The sequence below is a fragment of the Grammomys surdaster genome, unplaced genomic scaffold, assembly GCF_004785775.1.
Source record: "Grammomys surdaster isolate TR1022 unplaced genomic scaffold, NIH_TR_1.0 126176, whole genome shotgun sequence".
Taxonomy (NCBI): Eukaryota; Metazoa; Chordata; class Mammalia; order Rodentia; family Muridae; genus Grammomys; species Grammomys surdaster.
Window position 1 is genome coordinate 6,173,397 of NW_021620983.1, and position 14,203 is coordinate 6,187,599.

A 14,203-nucleotide genomic window follows, 5' to 3' on the forward strand; every position below is an offset into this window, starting at 1 on the left:
GTGTGTGTGTGTGTGTGTGTGTGTGTGTGTGTGTGTGTGTGTGTGTGAAGTATCTGTGGAGACCAGAAGAGGGCACTGGTTCCTCTGGAGCTGAAGTCACAGGCAGTGGCGAGACACTTGATATGTATGCCCATGTCTACAGGAATAACACGCAATCTTCGCTGCTGAGCCATCTCTCCAGCCCTTCCTAAACTTCTTGCAACCAGAGGTAGATGCTAAAGTAATGAGGAAAAGTGGGGCACTGTTTGCAGATGGCACAGTGACTGGTGTTTAGCATAGTACCTTGGGCATTACTCCTGCAAACAAGTTCTACTCTAGGACAGGACTCACAAAACGGTACAGCAGCAATGTCACTAGGCCACAGGGACCTCTCAGCTCCATCACAATTCACCAGGGCAGAGAAGACATGCTGGAACAGCCATGAAAGGTGCTTCCTTCTGGGACCGATGAGCTGGGTTCAGTCCCCAAGTTCTGCAACGGTAGGAGAAAGATGATTTCAGAGAGCTAGCCTCTGACCTCCACACACATGATGTGGCATGTGCAAATTCACACTCCTTACACACATAAATATACATACATTTAAAAAATAATACTATGGGCTGGAGAGATGGTTCAGTGGGTGAGAGTTCAGTTCCAAGCACTATGCCCAGCAACTCACTACAGCCTGTAACTTCAGCCCCAAGGGACCCAACAACAGAGTTCTGACCTCTGTGGGGACCCACAAACATACATACAAATAAATAATAAAATGAAATGCTTTCAATAATAATAATAACAGTGAATAACGGCTGGCCACAGTTATATATGAAGACCACTCTCAACTGAAGCACTTTGTTGTCTGTAAAAAGCAAATATTATAAAGCGTAAAAATGCATGGGATGTGAGAACGTGTATCTGAAGAGATGCCATACCAAGCCAGCAATAAACAGGGGCACAAAAATACAGGTTCTAACTATGCAGAAATGTTCCAAAATGATTAAATTAAAACAATATACAATTGGGATACATAGGAACTAAAGACAAGCAAGATCCTATGACCTCAAAGTTTATGGGGCATAAGGATAAAACTAAACTGTGAAATGGTCAGACAATGAGCATTACAACAATTAGTGATAATGGTCTTTTTTAATTGGATGTGTAGCTAAATGTTCATTTTAGAAACACCGTCTTATATGAATATATACTATCTGTATGCAACTTTCATCTTTAAAAAAAAAAAGACAGTTTCAGAAGGATGCTAAAAAGAGAAAGACAGAAATAAAAAAATCTATAGTTTATCAAACTGGTGCTGGGAGGATAGCCTCGAGGATAAACCTCTCTTTCAGTGTGTCTGCATGAAGACTTGAGTTTGGATTCTTTGGATGTGTCACTTAAAAACCAGACGCTAAGGTACGCCCCTGTAATCCCTGCTGTGAGAAGGAAGGCAGAGGCAGAAGTCTCAGATGCTCAACGTCCAGCTAGTGGGCTTTGTCTCACACCAAGTGGAAGGAGAGGACAGACACCCAAGGTTGACCTCTGAGCTCCACACATACCCCTGGTAAGAACATGTGTGCACGGGAACACAAATTCGTTGGAGCTTCCTGGGATGATGCTCAGAGAATCACAAAGCACAGGGAACTTCGGGACTGGTACTTTCTTTATCAAAGGTGTATAAAGTAACACCATATCTTTCTGAGCTAGGAAACAGAACAAAAGGGTAGAAATTATGAGCACTGCTGGCATCACAGAGGGTAGTGCTGACATCACAGAGGGCGGTACCGATGTCACAGAAGGCAGGCCGGACCATAACTAAAGACTGGTGTGTCCGTCCTCAGTGTGATGTAGTCGCTCCATAGTGCTGTGTTTTTCTGAGGAGATTAAAGCCTGGTGGTGTGAAAAATTAATGTATTTCCAAGTTTAAACAGAAGTAGAGAATGATCATATATTATATGTCCCCCATCCTTCCCTTCCCTTTTCCCTCTCTTCTACTTCCTGTCTCCTTTGCTTCCATTCTTTCTGACTTTTCATATTGTTCATTTATCCATGGATAACAAATTAAAATAGAATTAGTAGCCCCAACTAAAGCAAATCCCTTCTCCACTGTTTCGGTGGGGAAGGGACCCAAGAGCAGATGGCCTGGGCTCTGTGTTCAGGGTTTTCCAGGGCAAGGGTAAAGGCTCAGGGCTCTTTCCCAAGCTCCTTCACTTCACTGGCTGGCAGAGGTTAGCCCTGGGGCTGTAGGACTGAGCTCCTAGGTTCTTGCTGGGGCTTCGCTAAGGGTCGCACTGTCAGTCCCTAGAGACTAAGGTCAGGGCTCAGCTGTGCGGGCCTCTTATAACCACAATGTCTTCCATGCCTGCTGAGGCTCCTCTGCAGTTTCCTGTTTCTCTCAGTTGGTCTCAGTTGCAGCCAAGTCAGGCCCTCTTTGGATAGTCTCCCTCTTGATAAACACAAATCAACTGACCTGGAGCCTTCACGACAGCCAGAAACCGCATGATTCAACATGCTGGATGCACACAGTTGACAGGTGGACAGAGGGGGAGAGAGCTGGAGAGATAAGGGCCAGCCCACAGGACTCTAAGACACATATGGAATGTCGCCTTTATCCAGTCAACAGAAGCCACTGAAGGATCAAAGGGTTCTTTTTTTTTTTTTAAGGAAAATATTGGACTCGAATGAACTGAGTCTGTGTTTTTGAAAGATGGCAAAGGGAACACAGTAAGAAAAAAGAGAAGTCACACACTTAAAACTCGGAATAAAATAGCCCGCAGAATACTATCGTGCCCTCAGAGACCTTTTAATTTGAAAATTTATTACTGAACATCTATTGTACTCCCAGAAAAAAAATTATAATCAGAAAGCAAATAACCTAAGACTTCGCTTCAGCCAGCCACGACACACACATGAGACTTCCCTCTTCCTGGTTTCATTTTATTTCTGTTGAGACACAGGGTCTCATGTAGCCCAGGCTGGCCTTGAACTCACTAGGTAGCCGATGATAATCTTGAACTCCTAAATCCCCCTGACTCTACCTCCTAAAAGGTGGGGTTACAGGCGTGTGCTTTGATGCTCAGCTACACACAGGCAAAATAGTTAAGACACAGCAGGCATCAAAATGCAAAACAGGTAAAGCCGAGTGGTAGTGGTGGCGCACGCCTTTAATCCCAGCACTTGGGAGGCAGAGGCAGGCGGATTTCTGAGTTCGAGGCCAGCCTGGTCTACAGAGTGAGTTCCAGGACAGCCAGGGCTACGCAGAGAAACCTGTCTCGAAAAAAAAAAAAAAAAAAAAAAAGCAAAACAGGCTGAACTTGAGGGGAAAAGCCACACCATGCCTTCTAACTATGGCTTCCCATTAGGGACAAAATGCCAGAGCTTCCTTTATCCACAATCTGCATGATGTGGTTTACTTGTGTCTGTGGCATAATTGTTGAGGAGAACTAATGTTCTGGCCGGTGCGATTGAGAGAGCCTTTCCCAGGGATTCTCCATGTTATCTTAAGCAGAACCAGGCAGGTCAGAACTTCGAGTGTCTGGCCCACTGCTGCCCTTACCCAAAAAGGTTTCTTGATAAAAGCAGGGAGAGTACAAGGCTAGAGATCAATCTCTCTCTCTAGCTGGGGCATCCGATTACTTCGATTACTCCGATTACCGCTCATTTGATTCGTCAAAGGGCTTCGGGGTGACTGGAGCAGCCCGCAAGTATAATAAATTGCTACCTTCATCTCTTGACTGACTTGTAAATCTTGAACCTTTTCTGGGACTAACCACTTGCTAAATTCATTTATCAAAATTAAAACGAGGTTTTCAGAATACTGCCTTACAAATCCCAAGGAACTCTGGAAGATTAACCTTTCGAAGAACCTACTAGGCCAAACACCAGTGGGTGACAGCAACTGCGGTGATTAATGGCCGGTACCTAAGGTCTGGGGAGGATGCTGTCAGACACTTCCCCTACGCAGTGGCATAAGTCAGCCACTGATCAAAGCGAGAAAACGCACTCCCGGTGATCTCTGTGCAAATGGGACATTCCCAGTAACAATGAGGGCATCCTGTAGGAATTTTTTTGCCCATGGAAGCTCTTCTGGGGTGTGACGGAATTCATAGGCTTGACTCTTTATTTTGGTACAGAGGCCATCAACTGAGTCTGACTCTTCCTTTTTTTTTTTTAGAGAGTCTTTCACTGAATCTGCAGCTCACTGACTCAAATCGGTTGCCTGGTTAGTAAGCTCCAGGGATCCACCTGCCTCTGCCTCCACAGCACCGAGGTTACACGCACATGCTGCCATGCTCGGCCTTTTATGGGGGTGCCCATGATTCGAACTCAGGTCCCAGCACTTGTAAGGTACACGTTACAGGCTGAGCCATCTTCCTCAGGCTGAGCCATCTTCCTCATCCCTGTTTCATACTTTTAAAAAGCATTTCTAAGGGGAAATCTGTGGCAGCCATAGAATAAGACCTGAAATCCAGAATAAATTGGTCACAGCTTTTCTGCGATGCTGTTCTAGGGACAAGAAGGACTGTGGTTAGCATTTGCATCCCAAGGCTCCTGGACTGTTTTCATGGCACCACGTCTAGACACCCATCAGCGAGGCCTGCTGTTCTGCCTCCTCTCTCCCCTCCCTATTTATAGCCTCTGGTGCTATCTTAGGGCCTCCAAGGCATTTCATCCAAATAGCCACTTTCACACAGAATGTTCCAGCACCTCCCCAGTACAACCCTTGACATTTTCCCTTCCCTTCCTGGGAGATGCATGCTGCGAACCTGCTCCTTCGTGTGTCAGAAACAGCAGCTGGATGAGTTAATGGTCTCCTTGGATCTTCTGTCCCCCCCACCACCACCAAAGCAAATTGTTCCTGGGCTCCGAGCAGGTGTAGTGATATTCTCAGCAAAGTGCTACCTCGACTCACTACCCACTCAAAGGCACAGGTTAGACCCAGATGGAGAAACAACCCAGCGTGTGCCCTATCAGCGCACTCCAGATTCCCTCAATTACACTTTATGAAATTGCCCCTTCAAACTCTTCAAACTGATGGAGAAACGGCTTTATCCTTTGGGGTCTGCTAGTTATGATGTAACCCCTAACTGGGGGAGGGGAGTCGTAACTTCGGGCAGTACAGATCCTGGTAATCTTATCAGCCTCCAGTAAAACTTGTGTCTTTACTAGATTACTATGTGAAACGATTAATTCCCCTATTTTTGTCAGTATTTGCAGCTGGGAGATGCACTCAGTTACTGGTATTCATTGAAACCTGGAAAACAGAGGCTCTGGAAAGGCAACTTGCCCCAAACCAGTGAGTAACAAGGTCGCCCGTTACACCCTGGTCTTCCAGATGCTGGGCTGGACTGCTTCAGAGGCCTCCGTCTCCTTCACCACCCGTGAAGCTCTGGATGAGTCCCAGGGGCAGGTGGCATCATTCAAAAGTACTTCCGTTATAGCCTCATCTGGGCTTCAGTTCCAAGTCAGTAAAAAGGGTACATGCAACGTGGAAGGTCAAAACAAGCAGCTGGGAGGTGGCTCAATAACCAAAACAACTTGCTGCACAAGCCTGAGGATCCAAGTTCAAATCCCCAGTGCCCACGTGAACCTGGATGTAGTGGTACTTCTTGGTAACAAGAGGTGAGGACAGAGAATAGCCAGAAGCCGGGTGTGTGCTACAGTGAACAAGCGAATGTTTACCTCAGGTTAGATGGATGGCAATGACTAATACTCAAGGTTGCCTGTCCTCTGACCTCCTGTTCTTGGGAACACATGTACCTACACTTAATACATAGTACACATACAAAGGAATGGGTGGGTGAGTCAAGAAGGAGACAGAGGAGGGCATGCATGCCTAAGAAAGACCAGGAATTTGACATGCTAGTAATCCAGGCTGAGAGGGGATGGAAGGGAAGGGGAGGGGAGAGGAGGGTAGGGCAAGGAGGCAGGAAGGGTTCAAGACTGACTGGGAAGTCTTGGTGCTCTTGTTGATATAAGGGAGCCCATTGCTTTTGCACTGTACTGTCAACGCTGATTTTTGCTGGGTTTTTAGGAATACCAGCCAAGTGGAAATGTGAATGGCAGACACGGCAGAACACGGCAGAAGCACCTGCTTGGAGGCCAGACGAAGAGGGATGGTTTACAGGGAGACCCCAGTCTGAGCCAACAACGGAGCAAGGGGACGGACGCCAACATGATAAAGAGCAAACGTTCCCCCAACTCCTTCGTGTTAGCTGTCGGCAGCTGCAGCCAACCTTCTTGAGAGAAAGCTTCCACAGCCTCAAGCCTCAGGCGGGGCTGCCCTGCAGGGTTCTAGCAGCTTCACCAGCCTTAGCAGCTCACTTCATGGCGAGGAAGCAGAGAAAAAAGGGGACGGGAGATAGGGCCAGCCCCCAGTGACGCACTTCCTCTTACAGGACCAGGTCCCAAAAAGTGCTGCTAGAAAGAAAGCAAGCAACAAAGAGCCCACTACCGGAGACAGTGCAGATTCAAACCTCCATGGTTTTATTTTCTGAGACACCACCTTGTGGCATAGACAGGCTTGCCTGGACCTCTTGGGCTTCCTGGAACATCCCCTAGTGTGACCAGCACCGATGTGTGCACCGCCTCGCCTGGGCATCTGCTGAATACCCAGTTCCCAGGACACTGTCCCACAGAACGAATGGAGCAAACCTAAGAGATCAGAGAGAGGGCCGCCTGGAAGAACAGTTAATAAGTCTAACTTAGTTCAGGTAGACAAGACAAAAGGGTTCTGAAGCGTCGGCCGGATTCTAGGGAGACAGGCATGAGATTGTGGTTTAAAGAGCAGGGGAGGCATGGGAAACAAGGAAAAATAAGATGTGTTAGAATGTCTGCAGACGTTCCGATCTGCAGTGGCCGTCGACTTCACACGGAGTCTGATGTGACTCGCTGTAAAGGTGTCAGATTTTTTTTTTCTGGAATATTCAGAAGTACAGCCACAGGAACAAAGAAAGCAAGTTCTTAGTTTCATCTTAAACTTTATTTAGAAAATTACCAAATGTTTCACTACCCATTTTAAGAGTTGACAGCAATCAGGAAAAAAAAAAAAAACTAGACTATGGAAAACTACAGAAAAATAACGTAGTTCTCTCAACAAATAAACTGCAAACAGAAAGACAGACAGACGGAGGCGGGAAGAAAAGAAGGAGAGGGGGTGAACAAGCTGGACGGAGACAAAGTCCCTGCACAGTGGGGAGGGGTGGGTACGAAGTTTTACCCCTAACCCAGGAGCTTTTCACACCGAATAGTCTGAGGCAAGGGAGCTTTAGCCTTCTTTAAGTGTGTGGCCCCTGGCAGATTGGTCACACTCCTGTGGGTGACCACACACCCAAGAGTATGTGGGCAGCAGCAATTGTACTCAATAGATTAACAAAAAAATAAAGTGGATCTGGATTCTGGGTGCTTCCTCCGTTTTTATTTCTGATTCTGTTTTAGTCCTTTAAAATTTTTTTTTTGCACCTTTCAAAATGTTTTCTCCTTTTAAATTTCTTCTACGTTTTCCATTAAAACTATCATGATCCTTACACTATTCACTGAATAGAAATTCATTAAAATTTTAAATCCACTTGGGATTTAAATCCCAACTGGGGAGGTGGATCTGGGAGGAATTGGGGCGCGAGATGAGCAAAATACGAAGTATGAAATTCTCAAGGCATTATTAAAAATATTTTTAAATCAAGCCTAAAAATAATTTTTAAAAAGGAGTTGGTGTGATCATAGCACACATTTGTTAACCCCCAGTATTCAGGAGGCAGGAGGATCATTATGAGTTCGAGGCCAGCTGGGCTATGTAGTGAAACCTTGTCTCACAAATAAATAAATAATAGAAAATTAACCAATCACAATATATAGGCTTTATTTAGATGCTAATTTCAAAGATCAAATTATAAACTTATTTTTATTTACTTATGAGCCACTGGAACTTTAGATGTTGAGTTTGTAATATTAAAGAATTGGTAATACTTTAGGAGTAATGCTGGCATTGTAGTTATGCAGAAGCGTCTTCATGAACAAGAGATGGGTTTACAGATAACTTGAACATGCTTCCAAAACATGGTATGGAGGAGTCTGAGGACAGAGACAGAGCCGCCAGGAGATGCGAACTCAAGCTGAGAGATGGGCTTGGAAAGAGTCCTTTTGCCAATCTCCGCACTTTCACACAGGTCTCGATATCCTGTAATTAATTTTACTGGATTTAAAATTTTAATGAAGTCCTATTCAGTGAATAGTGTAAAAAATCATGATAGTTTTAATGGACAGCTTAAGAAAAATTTAAAAGGAGAAAACATTTTGAAAGGCGCAAAAAAAAAAATTAAAAGGACTAAAACCGAGTCAGAAAGCTCTTAAATAAAACACGGAGGACGCTTCCAGAATGAAAGCAGGATTTCAAGACAGACTTGTGACATTATAGCACCACCTTGTGGTCTGTTCGTGTATTGCCCCTAAGTACTCGCGGGGAAGTTTTTACCCGTAGCTGGCTGGACATGTACAAATCCTAAACACCTTGAGCTCAGAGCAGGATTGAGCTCCAGTCTGGGGGTTGGGGGAGGAATGGAGATCCTAATCTGTGGCGTAAACTCCCTTAACTCCCCCAATCAAACTTCATTTCTGCATCTTGTCATGAGCGTCAGGACTGACTAATCTCTATGACCCCAAATTCCTACTTCATTAGCTCCTCCTAGTTTGGCGTTTCAGGATTCTGTGAACAAACCCTTGCTCACTTTGTATAAACGTTGACGACACTCTGGTTTTATCACATACTCTTGTCACTACAAGCCTGATTCGCCTACAGCTCCTAGGTTACCTCCTTGAGCATTCCAGTGTGCTAGAAGCCCCACAGGGCAACGATTAGAACGTCTGTGTTTGAAAAGACACGGAATGTCGCAAGTCTGGAGTCGATCTGTACTGGACACGAGCTGTAGCCCCTTAATAGGCATTCATTGCCCACCTCTGTGTTTGACCCAACATCCTTAGATTATCAGGTGAAATCCTTCTAGAACATAAAACAGCAACCAAAGGCTAAGAATGTCAGTGGATATCATCTGAGGCCCATTACAGAGATTTCCTGCGTTTCTGTAAATCACTTACCAAGGGCTGGTAAGTCGAACAATCAAGTGCTTCCCTATCATGAAAGACTATGGGATGGACACACACACATACACACACATGCACACACTCACACACATGCACACATTCACACGCACACACTCACACACACATGCACGCACACACACTCACACATACACTCACACTCACTCACACGCACACTCACACACATGCACGCACACACATACACACACATACACACTCACACACATACACACATTCACACACACACATGTACACACTCACACATACACACATACCACGCACACACTCACACACACACATGCAGGCACACACATACACACATTCACACATACACTCACACTCACACACACATACACACATTCACACACACACATGCACACACACCAGTGATCAAACTTTCAAGAAAATAAAAATGCCCACTCTGTCAACTATCTTTAATGACGATTAACCCGTAGTAACTAGATGTGAGAGTGCAGAGGTGGAGGCAGAGGGCACAGGAGGGGTGGCCTGAATGTGAGACCGGAGACCATGACTGAAGAAATTCATCAAATTGTGCACATTAGAAGCAAAACAAAATATGGCCACGTGCACAGAGCTTTAGATTCGAGACCGTGAGCTGAGGTGATCCAGAGCGGAACTCAAGCAGCTGTCCACCAGGGAACTCAAAGGTGGGAACACCCAGGGCTCCGTGGCTGAGCACCTGCTTAGGATGTGCAAAACCTTCACACTTGACTGCTCTGGAGAAAGAAGGGGAAAGGGAGAGGGGAGGAAGGAAGACAGGGAGAAATGGGAAAAAAAAGAAGACTGAAAGTTATCCTTTTAAAAAGGAAAAAAAATAAAGGCTGGAAAAATGGCTCAGTGGTTAGGATATAATGCTCTGGCAGAGGAACCAAGTTCTATTCGCAGTACCCCTGTCAAGCAGGTCATGATCAGGTCCTGGAACATCCCAAGCCTCTGGCCTCCATGGCTGAACACACTCTCACGAACGCACACGCACTCACACACAAACATACTTATTCATATACAAACTTAATTTAAAAAAAAACTTTAAAAAGAAAAAAATGCTAATATGGAATAACTGTGGTCCGCTTCTAGTTTGTGTGTTTATTTCTATCAACTATCACAATACACAGACACACACTAATACACAGATGCCTGTGCACAGTAAAAACTTGAAACACACGTATATGATATTTACATAGGTCTACAATTTAACCTTCGATTTCTCTATACCTTTATTTTTCTGTAGTGAACAGGTACTGTCTTTAATTTTTTTTGTTTTATTTTTTGTTTTTATTTTTGTTTTTGTTTTCTTCCCAGACAGGGTTTCTCTGTATAGCCCTGGTTGTCCTGGAACTCACTCTGTAGACCAGGCTGGCCTCGAACTCAGAAATCTGCTTGCCTCTGCCTCCCAAGTGCTGGGATTCAGGTACTGTCTTTAATAAAGGAGAAATATAAAATGTTATTAAGAAAGGAATCTGGGTCCTAGAGGCCATAAAAGATAATTCAAGAAGCTGGCCTGGGTTTTAAAAGCGCAGCCTCTTACAGAAAGGCGTGTGGAGCTGTACAAAGGTTAAACCAATTGGTCATAAGTGCCTGAGCGTTGAGTTCTCAGATCAACGCGTATTTGAAGTCAATGTCTGGGAACAGAAATTGCTCAGAGGGGAAAGGGTTGGGAGGGAAAGGTGCTATCTGTTCATATCTTGGGTGAGGCTATTCATGTAACCTTTGCTCCTGTGCTGCCCGGGACACCTGATTGCAGTGTCCTGGAGAATTCTGAAAGACACCCATGCAAAAAGCACAGGGAATCCATGCTGGGCATCCCACTGTGGGCACTTCCTGTTTACGTTGGGGGTCCCCCTGTGGGCACTTCCTGTCTACGTTGGGCGTCCCCCTGCGGCACTTCCTGCTTTTTACATAAGCTTAGATTTCAGCAAATAATTCTACTGATTGGTTACAAGGAAAATTCTTAAGTTAGAAGAACCTCTAGGGGTTGTGGTAATAGCGTCATCAGCAATTTGCTTCCCAGGAACTCCAACTGGGAGCCAGTTTGCCACCTTTCCTGGCCCCTTACCAGGAAAACACATTCTGAGAAGATCTTCCTGGCAATAAGCCTATGTGTTTCTGAATACAAACACTTAGTTTTCATATTAATTATCTGATACAGGATCTCAGGTACCTCTGGCTGACTCACCGTGTAATCAAGAATAAAGGTCTTATTTCTATTTTTAATCATTTATTCAGCAGAGAGGGGGTTGGGGACACATGCCATGATGCCCTTGTGTCCATCAAAGGGCAACTTGTGGAGGCCAATTCTTTCCTTCTGCCCTGTGGGTTCCGGGGATTGAACTCAGATCCTCAGACCTGACAGCAAGCACTTTTACCTGCTGGACCACCTGACAACCCAACCTTCAAGTACTGGCTCAGCGAACTCAAGGTTGTTGTTATCCTCTTGGCTTTACACGAAAGATGCTAGGATTGCAGATATGTGTCACAATAGCCAATATAGTCAGTGTTAGGAACTGAATCCAGGGCTTGGTACATGTTAGACAGGCATTCTACCAACTGAGCTAAATATGGAGTGTTATATAAATCAATCTTTAAAATATTGTGCTTAGTAAAAAAGAGAGAGAAAATGAAATAAATAAAAATAATATGTTAGGCAAACTAAAAGCGAAAGCGAGGGGACAGAGAGAGGGCTCAGTTGTTAAAAAGCACGTAATGCTGTTGCAAAGGACCTGGGTGGGCTCCCAGAGCCTAGACGGTGGCTCAGGAACACCTATAACTCTGGTTCTAGAGGAGCCAACATCCTCTTCTGGCCTCTAGGGGCACTGCACTCGTATGGTGCATATGTGGTACATGGGCATACATATAGGCAGAACACCTATCTATACACATTGTTTTTGTCAGTGTTCTAGTGCTGAGAAGAGACGCTGTGACCAAGGCAACTCTTATAAGAGAAAGCATTTAGTTGGGTGCTTGCTTACAGTTTCAGAGGTTTAGTCCACCGCTATCACGGTGGGGAACATGACAGGCACATGTGCACAGGCTGGCATGTTGCTCAGGAAGTAGTTGAGAGTTCCGCATTGAGATACATCGACAGAAGGAAGAGAGAGACACTGAACCACACCTACCCAGTGACACACTTCCTCCAACAAGGCCACACCTACTCCAAGACCACACCTCCTCTAGGGCCACACCTCCTCTAAGGCCACACCTCCTCATAGAGCCACTCCCTAATGACCAAGAACCCAAATATATGAGCATGGAGGGGCCATTCTTATTCAAAACACCACATTCCTGTCTCCCATAGGCTTATAATCATAGTTTAATGCAAAATGCATTTAGTCCAACTTTAGAAGTCTCCACAGTTAAATGTCCCAAACCTCTTCTGAGACTCACAGAAATCTCTTAACTGTAAACACCTATAAAATAAAAATCAAAAAGCAGACCACACAGGGCAGGTGGTGCACAGTTTTAATTCCAGCACTTGGGAGGTAGAGGCAGAACTCTGTAACTTTGAAGCCAGCCTGGTCTACAGAGCTAGTCCCAGGGCAGCCAAAGCTACACAAAGAAACATTCTGTCCGGTGGGGAGCAGACCACATACTTCCAACATACAGCGCACTGTGCAGGATATACATGACCATTCCAAACGGGAGGACATACTGGACCAATCAAGAGCTAAAACCAGCAGAGCGAACTCCAAACTACATCTCCATGTCTGATGTCAAAGCATTCTTTGGTTTCCAGCCACTTTCAGTTTTATTGACTGCAACATACTTCTCTCTCTTGGGGTGGCTCCACACCCTCTCACAAGCTCTCCTCGGCATGTATCCCATGACTCTCCAACATCGTGAAGTCTCCAACACAATCTAGGCTTCACCCTCCCAAATTCATTCATGTAATGGCCTCTCTGGGCCTCCATGAAGGGAAGGAACTGTTATTCATCACAAGACACTTCAAGACCAAGTTCTCTGCACAGAAGAAAAAAAAAAAAAAAAAAGATTTGCCCCAGAGGAACAAAAGGCAAGGAACAAGAGACAAAGACAGGAGCTCATGCACTAGGAAGAATGGGAAACAGGGAATAGGGTATCTGTCCAAGATATAACTGCCTCCGGATAGAGGAGACAGACAAGGCCTATAGGCAGATGTCAGTTTATAAAGATAGAAGGGGAAACCCTGTGTTAGGATGAAGTGTTTAATTTTGATTAAATATGTGAATTAGATGAGCCAGCGGGGGCTTTTGATTGCTGGACTTCAATACTTTGATAGCTGGACCTTGGTAGCCATCCTCAGGAAAAGGAAGTGGCCAAATAAGGGAACAGAACTTGGTGGCTAGCTTTAGGAATGTAATCTATGGTTTAGCAAGGCAGAGGGAAGACAGGGCTTACCAGAGCCTTGCTTATCATGCTCGAGCCAGCTTGAGCCCCTTCAGACACCCCTGATACACGCCTGGCCTCAGTGGTTTTCCTTAGCCACAGAGGGAGATTCCACAAACCCTCTCTTGTATCTCCTAGAGCACAGAATTTTCTTTCTGGTACTCCTTTTCTCCTCAAACCATACTTTTTGTATTTTTCCTTGCCCAATTACTCTTTTTATGCAAAAGCCTGGCCACACCTACTCCAACAAAAGCCACACCTCCTAACCCTTCTCACGTAGTGCCACTCCCTAATGATTAAGGATTCAAATACATGACCCTATGGGAGGCCATTCTTTTGTTTTGTTTTGTTTTGTTTTGTTTTGTTTTGTTTTGTTTGTTTTGGTTTTTCGAGACCAGGTTTCTCTGTGTAGTCCTGGCTGTCCTGGAACTCACTCTGTAGACCAAGTTGGCCTCAAACTCAGAAAACCACCTGTGGGACTGTGTAAGGGTACCCTGGTTCATGGTTGGGCATGGTCCTGGAACCCTGAGACTCTAAGTGAGAAATGGCAGGTGTTCGGCCAGAACCCAGAACCCAGAGTCCTGACACGCAGTCTCATCTCCATAGACCTACATTGTTCAGTCACGTAGGCCATTACAGCCCCTCCCAAAGTGCACAGGTAGAGGGTGTGACTATAGGCCTCAGGCCCTAGAGATTTACATACTAATGAAGGCCAGAGGGCGGAGCCAATTAAGCATTCCTCCCCAGATCCTCCCCC